The 14,546-nt window shown below is 33.1% G+C and overlaps 1 pseudogene; it reads left to right on the forward strand.

The window, feature by feature from the left end:
* The window catches only part of LOC106978125 (protein SET-like), a 57,195-nt pseudogene that overhangs the window by 9,979 nt on the left and 32,670 nt on the right, over nucleotides 1-14,546 (forward strand).

Genomic DNA, 14,546 nt, shown 5'->3' on the forward strand with positions numbered 1-14,546 from the left:
TTATATAAAAAACTTTACCCTTGTGAGGTCTTACGAGGGCTTAATAACTTTATGTGTATATTTGATACATGTTCTTAGGATGTATGCTTGGCCGAAAAGCCTATTTACATTACAACTTTCATCCCTTCCATTAGCGTATTTGACTTATTAAATCTTCCAATAGACTTTTTATTTTTTAAATTCGGGAAATTTCCTATTAATATATAATAACATTGTTTGTGTTTACCAGTAGTGTTTTATATTTATAAACTATCTTATATCATCACATAATACCTATACTTGTCATAAAATATCATTGAAATCTACAAATGTTCAGTAAAATCTTCAAATGTAATTATGTACTCATCATTAAGTATAGCTTGGTCTTTTTCTTGCTATTAGAAAATAAACTGATAAATTTATCACAAAAAGTAAATAAAACTATAAAGCAAATTCCAAACAATACACCACATGGAACTTTTCCGGTGAATATCTTTCCCCTCTCCCCTCAGACCCAGGGAAATTTGTAATGGAAAACTGTAATGGAAAATTTACTAATAGCTACCTATGATCCACCTAATAAAGGGAAATATGCTGTTTCTTTTTTTACCTAATGTAACTTTTAGTAGCATTGTATATTAAATGAAATGGTCAGATGTAGAAGTGGAAGAAAGATTTTAAATCGCTGAAAAATTTCAGCAAAACTAAAAATTACTTAATATCTAAAGAAATACAAAAATGCATCTAAACAAACACATATGATGTGAATATAAGCATCATTAGTGTATTGCAAGTATTTAACGATACTGGCCATTGATATCCATTAAAAGCAAGATTTCAGAATGATCTCCTGGCTACCATAATTCTGAGCAAAAGACTCTACATAGAGTTCCAATGTATTTCCTTGTAAAAAGAAAAAAAAAAGCCTGGATGTCACTATTTAAAACATTTTTTAATGAATATTTGCTTTGGGACTTTGGAAACAGGCCCAATGAGTGAAACTTTTTCATGACTGACCATACAAACTATATTGTAACAATTAACTTTAGCTGCAAAATCAATCACTCCAAAATCTAGTTTCTTAAACAACCATCATTATATTATTTCCTATGAATCTCTGTGTTGATTGGACAGCCTTCTGCCTCAACATTCATGTCAGCTGGCAGATCATCTAGAACTGGTTGATCTAGGATAGCCTCAAACTTATCCATTAGCCAAAGTAATTTGCATGGCAATGCTCAGAATCATTATGAGAGGCAACTATCTGAGGGCAGAGATATTGGGACACATGAATAAATGTAACAATCTATGAGAAATTTTACACCTTTCAGTAGTTTTGATTTTTCCCACAAAGATACATTACGTGAAAGTTTATTTTGCCAAAGACTGGGCTGGGATGGAAAGGGAGTCCTTATGAGGATTTGGCTTCAACAACGGAGAGAGTGAAACTAATAATAAAAAATGAAGCCAACATTACTGGGTATTGTCCATGGCTGGTATACAAACTGATATTTTCCTTCAAAAATTGTTTGCTTCTCTATTTTGGTCCCAGTATAAACATTTATAAGCTATTAAGTGCCTGAGTGGTTTGAAATATAAACTGATCCAAATTATCAGTGCCAACAGGCTAGAAAATAATAGCCAGCTGACCAAATAGGGTATGCAGATAGAAATAAATTATGATTTCTGAAACTCCTGCAAACTTTCTGGAAATTAATTTCAGAATGAAATGCATCTGTCCAGATGGCATTTAGACAATTAATAATGTCATAAATCATTACCTTTTTTTTTTTTTTTTGTGAGGAAAGTTTTAGTCTACTCCACCATCATTACCCAGGAAACAGTGAAACTTTAGAAGGGTAAACCATCCACCACACACTACAGTCATTCATTTTTGTTTTATTATTCATACTTTTTTCCATTTATTTATATGATTTAATTTACATGATTCAATGCATCATTTGCATAATGGAAATATTAATGCTGACTTAATGGGATAATTGCAGGAACTACTTAATGAATAATTTTGACATTTTAAAACTGAAAAACACTATATACCTTCTGTTCCATTGCAATCAGGTGCATTCTTAAGAAACCATCCGTTATCAAATCAATATTACAAAATAAATTGTTTTAGTAGAAAAAAGGTATTTAAGCATTATAGAATTTTTAACCCATTCCTTTGTTAAAGAATATGGCAAGCCACTCCAAGTTAGTATGTTTATGTTTATGTGCACAGCGTTTTCTCCAAAATAGAGCAGGATATCCAAAAGATTCTAGCCTCAAATTGAATAACAACAATGGTGTTTAGTATGATCAAGTCATATCCCATAATTAATTGATGACTTTATAGTTAAATTTGCATTATAAAAACTATATATTCAAATATACAAATTAATAAGCAACCACTTGAAAAATTTTTTTAATGACATGCCACTAAGTAAAATTTCTGAAATAACTACTTTAGAGAATATACTGTTTCCGTACATATAGCAGAGAACATTATGAGAGTATCTTCATCTTGTACTTTCAGCCAAGAATGGATATTGATAAAGTTTTGTGGGTTAACCTCAAATGTCATTTGAGAGAATCACTTTTTGAATATAATCAGTTTAAATAAACTAGTGTCTTCTGGAAAACGTGTGTGTCTGTGTAAATTGTACTTCTTACTTCAGATCTGTAACAAAATCTTAGTGTTTAATGTGTATTGGACAGTCTTTCAAGAGCACAGTAAATGTTAATATAGCCTCACAATACACTTAAAAGGTAGTACAGTAAAACCTAGGTTTGTGAACATAATTTGTTCCGGAAACATGCTTGTAATCCAAAGCACTTGTATGTCAAAGCGAATTTCCCGGTAAGAAATAATGGAAGCTCAGATGATTTGTTCCACAACCCAAAAATATTCATATAAAAATGATTATAATACTGTAATATAATACAAAATAATCAAACAATGTAATATATATATATATATATATATAAAATATAAAGAAAAAGAAATTAACCTGCACTTACCTTTGAAAACCTTTGTGGCTGGTGTGAGGGAGATAAGAGAGAGGAGGGTTGTTGTGTAGAATGCCTTTTACTATGACTAATGAAATTACTGCTATCTATTGGCTCAATGGAATTTTTTTCTGCTTGGGGGCCACTGTATATTCTCACATAGATGCTGACTACAGTATAGTATTAATAAACTCTTTGTCATATACTGTATTTAATGTAACTGGCAATAAGGCAGCAGAGGAAAGGGTCTATATCTGCAGGTAGCCTGACCTAGAAGCAATCAAAGCATTCCTAAGCTTACTCTTTTATGGAAAAGCAAAGGTGTTCATAGGTGCTTTGAAGTGACAAAATATACACTAGTGCCAGTTTAGGAACCTTTCAATGTTCTGAAAAATTACTGACTGCTGCCAAACACCACGGTCTGAGACCGAGCATCTGCACGTGGGAGAAAATCACCCACAATCCCACAGTGAGAGAGAACCATTGGCTCAGTTGTGATCATGTGGTGTTCTGGGTCACGTACTACTCATATTGCAAGACACTGCTTGCTTATCAAATTAAAATTTATTAGAAATGTGGAACACTTCCAGAACAAAGTTACTTGCAATCCAAGGTTTTACTGTGTTACAACTATTTTAAAGTGAGGAAAATGTGACAGGTTAAGTAGCTTGCCCAAATTCACACAAAATTGTTACACATTGAAATACAAAATCTCATCTTTGCTCTCTTGATAATAAGTAGTATTTATCTAGAAATTGAATAGCTTTTTTGTGGGATTATATCCCCACCTTTGGTCCATTTTTTCCTTTCTCAAATGCTTCTATTGTAAAATTACTCAGCATGTTGGGCTTATCTCATTTTCCATTTCTTTCTAGATCTGGTCTTAAAGTTGTTGATATTTTGCTAGTGTTCTGATTTCTTCAAATATTTTTTTCTTTAAATTTTGTCTAATTTTTCTAGATGTTCCCTGTACTTTGGTTAGCCTGCAAAATGTTTCTTTACCATTCCTAGAAGCAGAAATCCTTATCAAGAACTCTAATCACATAACAAGAAAAGCATTGAATATTACAGCCAATTTCTCAATTACCACAGGTCCTACCAATGTTAGCTTATATCTACTATCCATGAAGATTTAGCCATTGTATCATCTGAGGTTCTCCATGTAGCAGACATCAGCACAGGATTGGATTTGCAAAGGAATTACTTGGGGCAATTCCTGTGTAGGATGGAGTGGAGGAAGAGCAGGGAGTAGGGAGTGGGCAGGAAGAGCCTGAAGACTACAATGCAAGTTTGACAGCTGTTAAAGAAGAAAATAAAGGAACATTGAGTGGAAAGAGCCTCAGACAGCGGTGCAGTTCTGAGAAAGTCTCAGCCAGGCCAACAGGGAGTCCCAGGACAAAGATTACCTTGAGAATAGTCCCATATTGGGCAGGGATGGCTTAGCTCTAGGAATCCTACTGCGCTTGGTCACTGGCTGGGAACATTCAGGGAGAGAATGGCTTTGGCCTAGCCAAGAAGATAGAGTGAATCCAGAAGGTACAGCAGGCGGAGGCTATGAGCTCACTTATGCTTCTTACAGGAGGTCTCTCCTGAAATGAAATCTGAGCAGTGCACTTTTGTGGCTGCCATGATTGAAATGTTACCAATGTTCTTCTGTTTTACTTTGCCTTTCTATTATGTCAGTTTTCTTCTCTAAATAATGAGATAACTTAAGTCCAGATTTTTAAGGTTAATGAAAATATCAAGTGAGAAAATATAAAATAACTGTTCTGAAACAGAGGTGCTAAACAAATTTTAATTATTATGTCACTCTTCAGAGATAGTTCCTTACAACAAATATTTCTTTCATAAGCTTAACAAACTTTAAAAAAGTAGATAATAAATATGAGTTTTAGAAATCTAATCATCTTGATGCATTAGTGACATATACTTTAAGACATTTCTAATAGGAAAAAAAAAAAGATATTTCTAACAGAAGTAGACTACTAAAAGGCATATTGTACCTGAGTCTATGTTTAGAATTTAGCATGGATTTCTATATGATTGGTTCTTTTTTTTTTAATTATTTTTATTTTTATTATTTAAAAAATTTTTTATTTTTTATTTTTATTTTTTAATGTTTATTTTTGAGACAGAGAGAGACAGAGCATGAACGGGGGAGGGTCAGAGAGAGGGAGACACGGAATCTGAAGCAGGCTCCAGGCTCTGAGCTGTCAGCACAGAGCCCGATGCGGGGCTCAAACTCATGGACCGTGAGATCATGACCTGAGCCGAAGTCAGACGCTTAACCGACTGGGCCACCCAGGCGCCCCCAAAAATGTTCATTTTTGAGAGAGAGAGAGAGATAGCACGAGCAGGGTAGAAGAGGGAGACACAGAATCTGAAGAAGGCTTCAGGCTCTGAGATGTCAGCACAGAACCTGACAGGGGCTCGAAGTCACCAATGGTGAGATTATGACTTGAAATGAAATCGGAGGCTCAACCTAATGAGCCACCCAGGCACCCCACCTATGTGATTGGTTCTAAATAACATGTGATTTTTGATGTCCTGCACTTAATATAGCAACTTTAAAGGATTTTAAAATGGTAATTAGCTTTGGATTTCCAAGAGGAAATTCAAATAAATTCAACATAAATTCAAATTCATATAAAAAGCATATAAAAAGTTACTAATACCAATAATATTTCCTGTGAAAGTAAACATGATCATCAACAGAATGTGTAAAATACCAAATTTCATGAGATAAATTATTTACAATAAAAACAGACAAAATATGTAGGCAAAAGCTCTTCTTTTCAAAGTCATATGTAATTTTTGTGGCTGGCTAAAATTGTTTAATTTTGAAGTCACTTAGGTTTTAAGAAACTTAAGAAATGATCTATACTATTTATAAATGATAGAAATAATCTGCATTTTTTCCATTATTATAAATGTATATCCCAGTAAAAAACTAATATCACAATTAATTTCTCCCTGCCTCAGTGGTTCGTGACACCATATTCTTTATTAATACATGTGTATAAGTATCTGAAATGTTAAGATAGACTTATATGCAGTTGGACAAAAATTACTTCTTTATTAAAATAATTATAAAGTTTATTTGTTGAGAAATAGAGAAAGAGTGAGAGAGTGAGAGAGAGAGAGAGAGAGAGAGAGAATGAGTGGGAAGGGGCAGAGAGAAAGGGGGACAGATGATCCCAACTGGGCTCTGTGCTGACATCAGAGAGCCTGTTGTGGGGCTTGAACTCACAAATCATGAGATAATGACCTGAGCTGAAGTTGGACACTTAACCAACTGAGCCACCCAAGCGCCCCTTTATTAAAATCACCTTAATTGTAACTGCCAAGGGGTGAATTTGGGGAATAGGTTAGAAGAGTGAAAATTACAAAAGTATGACTAATCTGTAAAATAATGTAAAGGTACATTGTTTCAAAGTATTGATTGCTTTTCTTAATTTTTAAAAAGTTTATTGTGAGGGAGAAAGAGAAAGAGAGAGGGATAGGAGTAGAGAGAGAGGACAGAGTGAATCCCAAGCAGGCTCCACACTGTCATTGTGGAGCATGATGTGGGGCTTGACCCCATGAACCACAAGATCGTAACCTGAGCTGAAATAAAGAGCCGGACACTTAACCGACTGAGCCATCCCAGTGCCCCAAAGTACTGATTTTTATAACAAGAACAAACCTGGTACATGTATTTGAAATATTTTCTGATTTTATAGCATAGGAATAAGCAAGTAAAATTAACAACTCCAAAACTGTTTTTTTTTTAGGTTTTTTTTAAAATTAATTTTGAGAGAGATAGAGACAGTGTGAGCAGGGGATGGGAAAAGAGAGAAGGAGAGAGAATCCCAAGCAGGCTCTGTGCTGTCAGCAAAGAGCCCGATGCAGGGCTAGAACTATGAGATCATGACCTGAGCCGAAACAAAGAGTTGGAAGCTGAACCGATCGAGCCACCCCAGTGCCCTTCCAATCCCACTTTTTAGTGTTCTTACACTAAATTATTACTATCACACAACCTTCAAATTACACTTAGGGATATACATTTATTATTATTTCTAAAGCTTTATAGAAGTCAATAAATACATGTGAAATATCCTCACTTGTAGCTCTAGGATAACAGTTTTCAACCTTTTGTATGTTTCTGCTACACTTCTGATTACCAAAATTTTGATAATATACTTGACAAATATTTTAAACCCACTAAACGAAAGAAGAATAATGAAAATCTAACAATAATACAATGATCTAATGTTGTGCATTACTTATAAAAGCCATTGTATTAATTGCCTTCTTCTTTTTGTCTACCTAAGCATTCCCTTACCATTTGAATAGAACTCTTGCCCTGGATGCTTATGTGTGCCGGCAATCACAAGATCATTTTTTGAGTGCCAACTTGATACTGAACCAATTTTCTCACTGTGAGCCACAAGTAGTATACTACCTACCTTATGTTCTAGTGGATAGATATCATTATAACTATGCATATTCACTGTAGAAAAAAAATTTGTTTTTAATTTAACTAGATGTCATACTGATTGAGAACTAATGTCTAGATATGGACTCTCAGCTGTGCTTTTCTCATTTTCAATATTGTATCTGGCATCATGGAGTCTTTATAGAAAGAGTTGAGTAAAATGCCCAAAATTATACAATAAAAGAGTCTCCATTTATTCATTATCCTTCTTTTAAGGGGTGATCCTATGGGTTCATTTACAAATAGATGAAAGCTTTCAAGAAATGAAGAATAAATTTAGAATTTTAGATGCTATTGTACTCTTGATAGATTATTTTCAGAAAATTGGCCAACCACAAAACCCCAGGTAGCCTTATTAGCAAATTGATTAGCAAGAAAAGTGTACTTCTTTTGAAGGTTTTCTACAGGATGAAATATTTTGTAAGTAAGCTAGAATACAGATATTCTGTTTCTACAACTTAGTGATATGTGGGGAAGTATAAAATTTATGTTAAATGAATAACCTGTTAGTAATTTATGAACTAAGTTATCAATCTACATTAATGAAATAAATGTAAATCTTTTAAGTATATATGTATAAAAATGATGTGCCTTTTTTTTTCCATTTTGCAAGAGCTGTTACTAACAGTGATGAAAAAGAAATGATGCAGACTACAAAACATGGAGACATGCCAATGAAGGAATGGGCATGTCCAGTGTTAAGAAACAGAGGCTTTTGCATAACAATGACATCAGAACAAGAGTAGATTAAAAGTACTAGAGAGGACGAAATTGAATTTGCTATATGTTACCTGGTAACTGTCTTTAGAATTTGTAACATAAAATCTATTTAAAACTCTCAAATACTTGCTTATAATGAGCTACAAACCTGTAAAATGGTTTCTCCTACTGGTAAAATACCTAGCTAGGCTCCTAGTCTCTGCAGTGAGTTTAACAGTAGGAAAGAAGTCTTCCAAGTTTTCAGCACTTTGAATAGCAGATGCTGTGTGTGTAACCATGTGACCCCAGACAATGTTGAAGTTGGTGTTAGAACTGGGAACATACAGGGTTCCTGTTCAAGATCATGAGCTAACCTCCTTCTATAGACATAAAAAATCGAAAGCTGTATGTAGGACAATTTCCTCTGACAAAATGTGGAAATTGGTGAACGAACCGTTTCGTATCCTACAAATGAGAGGGAAATGGTCTGAAAGTGGGTAGGAAAGGCTAAGACACAGTCCTGTCATAAATCCTACCCCCAGCACAGGAACCCACATTCTGAAGGGAGCTCAAAACCTGGAGCTTCTGCCTGAGGAGTAAAAGTTCCATAACTTACATTAGACACCCAACTTTTTTTTTTTAACGTTTATTTATTTTTTGAGACAGAGAGAAACAGAGCATGAACAGGGGAGGGTCAGAGAGAGAGACACAGAATCCGAAACAGGCTCCAGGCTCTGAGCTGTCAGCACAGAGCCTGACGCGGGGCTTGAACCCAGGAACCGCAAGATCATGACCTGAGCTGAAGTTGGACACTCAACTGACTGAACCACCCAGGCGCCCCTAGGCACCTGACTTTTAAAACTGGCACTTGAGAGAACTAGGAACAAATATAATACCAAACTAGTCAAAATAAAATAATAAAAAAAAGATATCCTACCATTAGTTCCAAGAAAATGTGTTAAAATTTCATAGCACTGAAGTATAGTCAGTCTGAACTGCTTTATTCCCAAATATAATTTGTCTAAAGCTTTATGGTCTTGTTTGATCTAAGCAAAATAATTTTATAACCTACTATTGATAGTGCTTTCCTTTATCTAGATGTTATAAAGCCGAAGCTATAAATGTTCTTAAGAGTTTGAGTAGGTTAAACCAAAAAAAAAAAAATTGACATTGAACTACATATTTTTTTTTGGTGTACAACTCAGTTTATTCACAGTTAAAAATATAAGTGATGACAATAGCCTTTCAGAGTAATAGGAATTAAGCTTTTATCACCATAGCTTTTAGTAGTTGACCCAGAACCTTGAAGAGAGTGTTACAACTGACATAGAAAAGTGTTATTTAGGTGCTTACACCAAAGATATATATTGCTGAGGAACAATTTTTGAGTGAGAAGTTTATATAGTATCCCTTTATAACCCATACTAAAATTCATGATTGTGGCTGTCATACTTCTGGGGAGCTAAAATATTGTGGCCTAGAATCTAATCAATAGTATGCTTCAGGTAGAATAAAGTGTGGTATATCAATATTTTCGCAACCATTATTTCCTCAGAACACATTACCTAGTATGTGTGGTAGTCATAGAAGAAAAATATAACAATATAGAGATTGCAAAATGGTATATAAATGTCTATAAAATGTAATATAATGATGCTAAGGTTTTTCAAATCAAGTTTTTGCTCTTCTCTAGATTTTGTTCTTATGATATTAACCACAAAATTACAAACTAGAAGTAAAGCACACAACATAAATAATCCAAGTTATCTCTCATTTTCTTCAGATACCTTCTTTCAATCTGATTTCCACTAGCCTAAAGTGAAAATAAAGAGAGCAATTATAGGGGGGCCTGCCTGGGTGGCTCAGTCAGTTAAGCATCTGAAATTTAGGCTCAAGTCATGATCTCACAGCTGGTGAGCGCTCTCTCTCTCTCTCTCTCTCTCTCTCTCTCTCTCTCTCTTTCTTCCCCTCCCCTGCTTGCATTCACACTGTCTCTCAAAATAAATAAATAAGCTTAAAAAAAGTGCAATTATAAGGAATGGGAGTTTCACTTAGAATTACTTTTAATGTGTAAACATCTAGGAGGTTTTTATTTACTATGAGGATCCCTTACTAGCAGGGGCAGAAGTACAAATTTCAGAAAGGACTTGTCCCCTTTGTGTTAGTTATAAGTAGTTTCTGTTAGAAGGAGTTTCTTTTTGTGGATTACTGCTGAATAGGAGAAACACTTTGTAACTTTGTCATGTAACTCATGTAACTTTTCTTAGAAAGTTACTGGGAAAGATCAGGTTAGCTCACAAGGGATTAGTCAAAAGTCAAAGATCTAAGTATATGATTTCTGCATTATAAAAAGACTAACATGAATAATGATGAGGTTGAAAATAACATTTTACATTAGATGTTACATATATCTATATATAACTCATATATGATGTATTATAAGCATATTATATAATTAACATGGTTTAATGCATCCGATGTGGCAGGATCTATACAAATAATTAATAAGCATTTTCATTTACAATCTCAAAAACTCTTTATGAGTTTTTTTTATTGATACCTCAATTTTAAAAGAGAGATGATAAAACTTAGAAGCATTAAATAATGTAGCCAAAGTTACATAAAATGGCAGAATCAAGATTTCTTCTATATAATCAGATTTAGAAGCAGCTGTATATCTATGTAGCTACACCATCAAAAAAATATGTTCTTTTGGGAAGGAAAATGTGTGGTGTTAAAAGTGCTATAATAATGAATGATATCATAAAGCCATTGTTAACAATGGACAGGAAATAGCAGCAGAAGCTACAGCAACAGTTACATTTTCAGGATAGCAGTCAACACTTGAACAAAATAATCACAATGAAAGTTTCCCTTAATAACCACAAAACAGGGATTTCCCCAAATGTGCTCCAGGACAAACTGATTTGGTGACTAAAGTTTTAGAGGAAGTACTTATTCTTTGCTATCACGTTGTAGTTTGTAGTCTTTCAAGTGGATTGAGAATGATTGAAAATACTGCTGCAAAGAATAATATAAATAATAAAACTATTGTGGTCCACTGCTTTTTTTCTCCTTTCCCACAATCTCAAAGTTTTTCTTTGGAATATAGTAGAAATGTATTCAGCTAAAAACAAGAAGAAACAAAGTGTCCAGGACATAAAGTAGTAGAGGTTTGAAATATGGAGATATATTACTTTCCATATTAATAAGATTATATATTTATGCATTTATGTGAAGTGTAGAAAGTAGTAGAAATAATAACAAGGACTCCTACAAAGTCTCGAAACTGGAACAATTAACAAAAAACTCAATATACCTATTGGTGAAGTTAAAAGAGCTAAGTCTTTTGAAATTATAAACACCAAAAATCATTAGGGATCTTCTTTTTTAAGGCATATAATTGTACTCACCCATTAAATACAATGTAATGAACTTTAATTTCCTGTGTTTATATAAATTTCAGTATAAAATTAGCACATAAAATGTTAATTTAAGAGTTTTAAAATTTGTGGAAAAATATGTTCCAAGTCAAATTAAACTCACTAAAACGTCCCTTACATTTCAATTTTTCTTCAAGCTATTATTTTTTTTTCATTTTCAGAAATTACTTTCAGCTAATTCCTTAGTCCTTTTGGGTCTCAAATTATTCAAAGATCACACAAGATTTTAAACACAATTAAGCACACATTAAATAAAATGATTTAATAACTATAATTCTCAACTATTATTACTGATATTGACCATTTCCTCAGGAAGTACCACTTTCCACAATAAGTGTTACATCTTTTATACTAGTTCAAATACTTTATTTGTAAAGCAGCAACTACAGTAGGATTAGAAATAATGGTCAAGATATAAAAAGTTAATATAATGTTTGTAGAACAATATCTTTGTGAATCCTGCATGTTCATACATAATATGTAGTGTTTAATACAAAAAGCAACAGCTGCTATTGAAGAATTTCTTTCTCAGAAGACATTGATTATGAAAAAAGGAAGCACCACCACAAAGTGCTCTTTTAGTTATTGGAAAATAATACAATTAGTTATATAGAGTTAGTAAAACTTTCAATATGATACTGAATTAAAATATAATCTTACTAAAAAATTGAAATGACAGGAAACATTATTTCTATATCTATCTATCTATTATCTATCTATCTATCTATCTATCTATCTATCTATCTATCTATCTATCTATCTATATTGTTCAGAAACTTTGAGGCTGGAGAAATCTTCCATAGACTTTTGTAGCCAATCAATGAAACACACACCCCCCACACCCCCCCCACACACATTAGTGTGGGTTATGAATACATAAGGATATAAACAGTGTTGAGATATATGAAATCATCTATAAATAAAACAATGTTAGATGTAAAGAATATAATATTAGAGATAAGAGGAGGAAAAGAAACAATATTGAGACATACTTGGTTTCATATTTTCAGATAATCATTTTAGATTTATAATCCCAATCTTCATAACTAGTCAATGAGTTTGACACTAGATTATATTTTATAGAAAAGCAATGTGAGTATGATTTATAAGATGACAGATAAGTAACATTATTTGGTCCCATATTTCTCTGCCATCACTACCAACATTTTTATTTTACAATGTTGTTTCTTTCCATGTTCCAGAAGAAAAAGCTAACAGCAGACACTTAGGAGATATTGTTTATATAGAAGATAATATATCTTAGTGTATATTATATATATAATAGATTTATATATAAAATATATAATATATATAAAATATAACATATATATATAATATATTTCAGACTATAATATAATATAATATATATCCATAAGCATGTATAGGTATATGACACATTTACGTGCACATAGATTTCTATACTGGCAGTAAATATAAATTAACAAATATATATTGAACTTATGGAAAAGAGTAACACTAATAGAACTTTCAACAACTAACATTTATATATCAGGAAGTCATCTAATTGCTTTCATATTGGTTACTTAATCCTAAAGGGAACTTTATACTATTAGTATCCCTGTTATAAAGATAATAATATTAAGGTTAGACATGCGTGACCACATAGCTAGAAAATAAAGAACTTAGTTGTAGAACAAATCATTCTTATTCTAGACCCTGGACCTAGCTATTCTCTTGTGTTGCCTGTTCCTTGCCTTCAGTTGCTGGTGTCAGAGTGGTCATTAACAGAGTCCATTCCTTTAGGGAACAAGGCTTTAGTCAAGCTCAGAACATCTTAAAATTATATTGATAGTTTCCTGTTAAAATTAGACACAAACCTTTGAGATAATATAAACATTCTAAACCTGTGTGGTGACTTAGTTGCTGAAGGGGTCATTGAGAAGACATGGCCTACAGCTGACCTGAAAGCTGGAGCCTGGCAATCAGAGATTCATCACCCCTATCTCTTCCTTGGAAGGCACTCTCCACCCAACCTTCCCATAGTGGGAACCATTTTGAAGATCACAACCTGGAGAAAGCAGTGTGTTGCTGAGACCATCTGGATGGTATACTGATACTGAATCCAGTTAAAGCCTCTGTATAAACTTTTAGGTTCTGTCAGGCAGGTGTGGAGATTTACTTGTCTTGTGCCTTCCCAAGACAAGCCTCATATGTAAGTTTCCTTGCTTGCTAAACCTGCCATCTGGAGTGGCTTGCCTCATTCTTCAGTCTCTCCTTGCCCTCCATGTATGGGGGCCAGTTTTGGATTTACCTGGGAATCTCCTGAGGTTTTGAATCAACATTGGTGCAGTGCAGGATTTCCAATTTCCTGTCTTTCTCCCCCAAATGGGAAAATTCAACCTCTCTGTGAAGAATTAACATGTACTTTATTCCTTCCACATCATATTTGCTCCTCCCTTTTCAGAATAAGATACAGCAGTAGCACAGACATATGCATCTCTGTGACTGAGTGCACATGTTAAATACAGGCAGAAGTAGAAGAAAGTCCAAATTCTGTGTAAGTCCTAAGCTGTGTTTCAAATACTATTTTACCAATTGATCCTGATGGTTAAGCATTTTGATTAAGTAAAATTCAATAACTAAAGTAAGCATTGTTATTTGTAATTATCGCATCATAGCATGAACCATTCAATTATTTCACTTTTTAAAAAAAATTTTCCTTTTTTTCCTCCTTAATAGAATTATGCATGTATTGAATAATCAAGAAAGATTAAAAGGATAAACGTGCAGGCTTTTAAGAATGACTTTAATGCACCTATACAAATATATAAATATAAATATATCATTGCACCTATACAAATATATAAAATATAATAATATAAATATAATTAATATATAATTATAATTAATATAATTAATATAAATATAATTAATATAAATATATCATTGCACCTATACAAATATATAAAACATTTTAATTT

Source organism: Acinonyx jubatus, chromosome B1 (genome assembly GCF_027475565.1).
Source record: "Acinonyx jubatus isolate Ajub_Pintada_27869175 chromosome B1, VMU_Ajub_asm_v1.0, whole genome shotgun sequence".
In the NCBI taxonomy this organism is placed as follows: Eukaryota; Metazoa; Chordata; class Mammalia; order Carnivora; family Felidae; genus Acinonyx; species Acinonyx jubatus.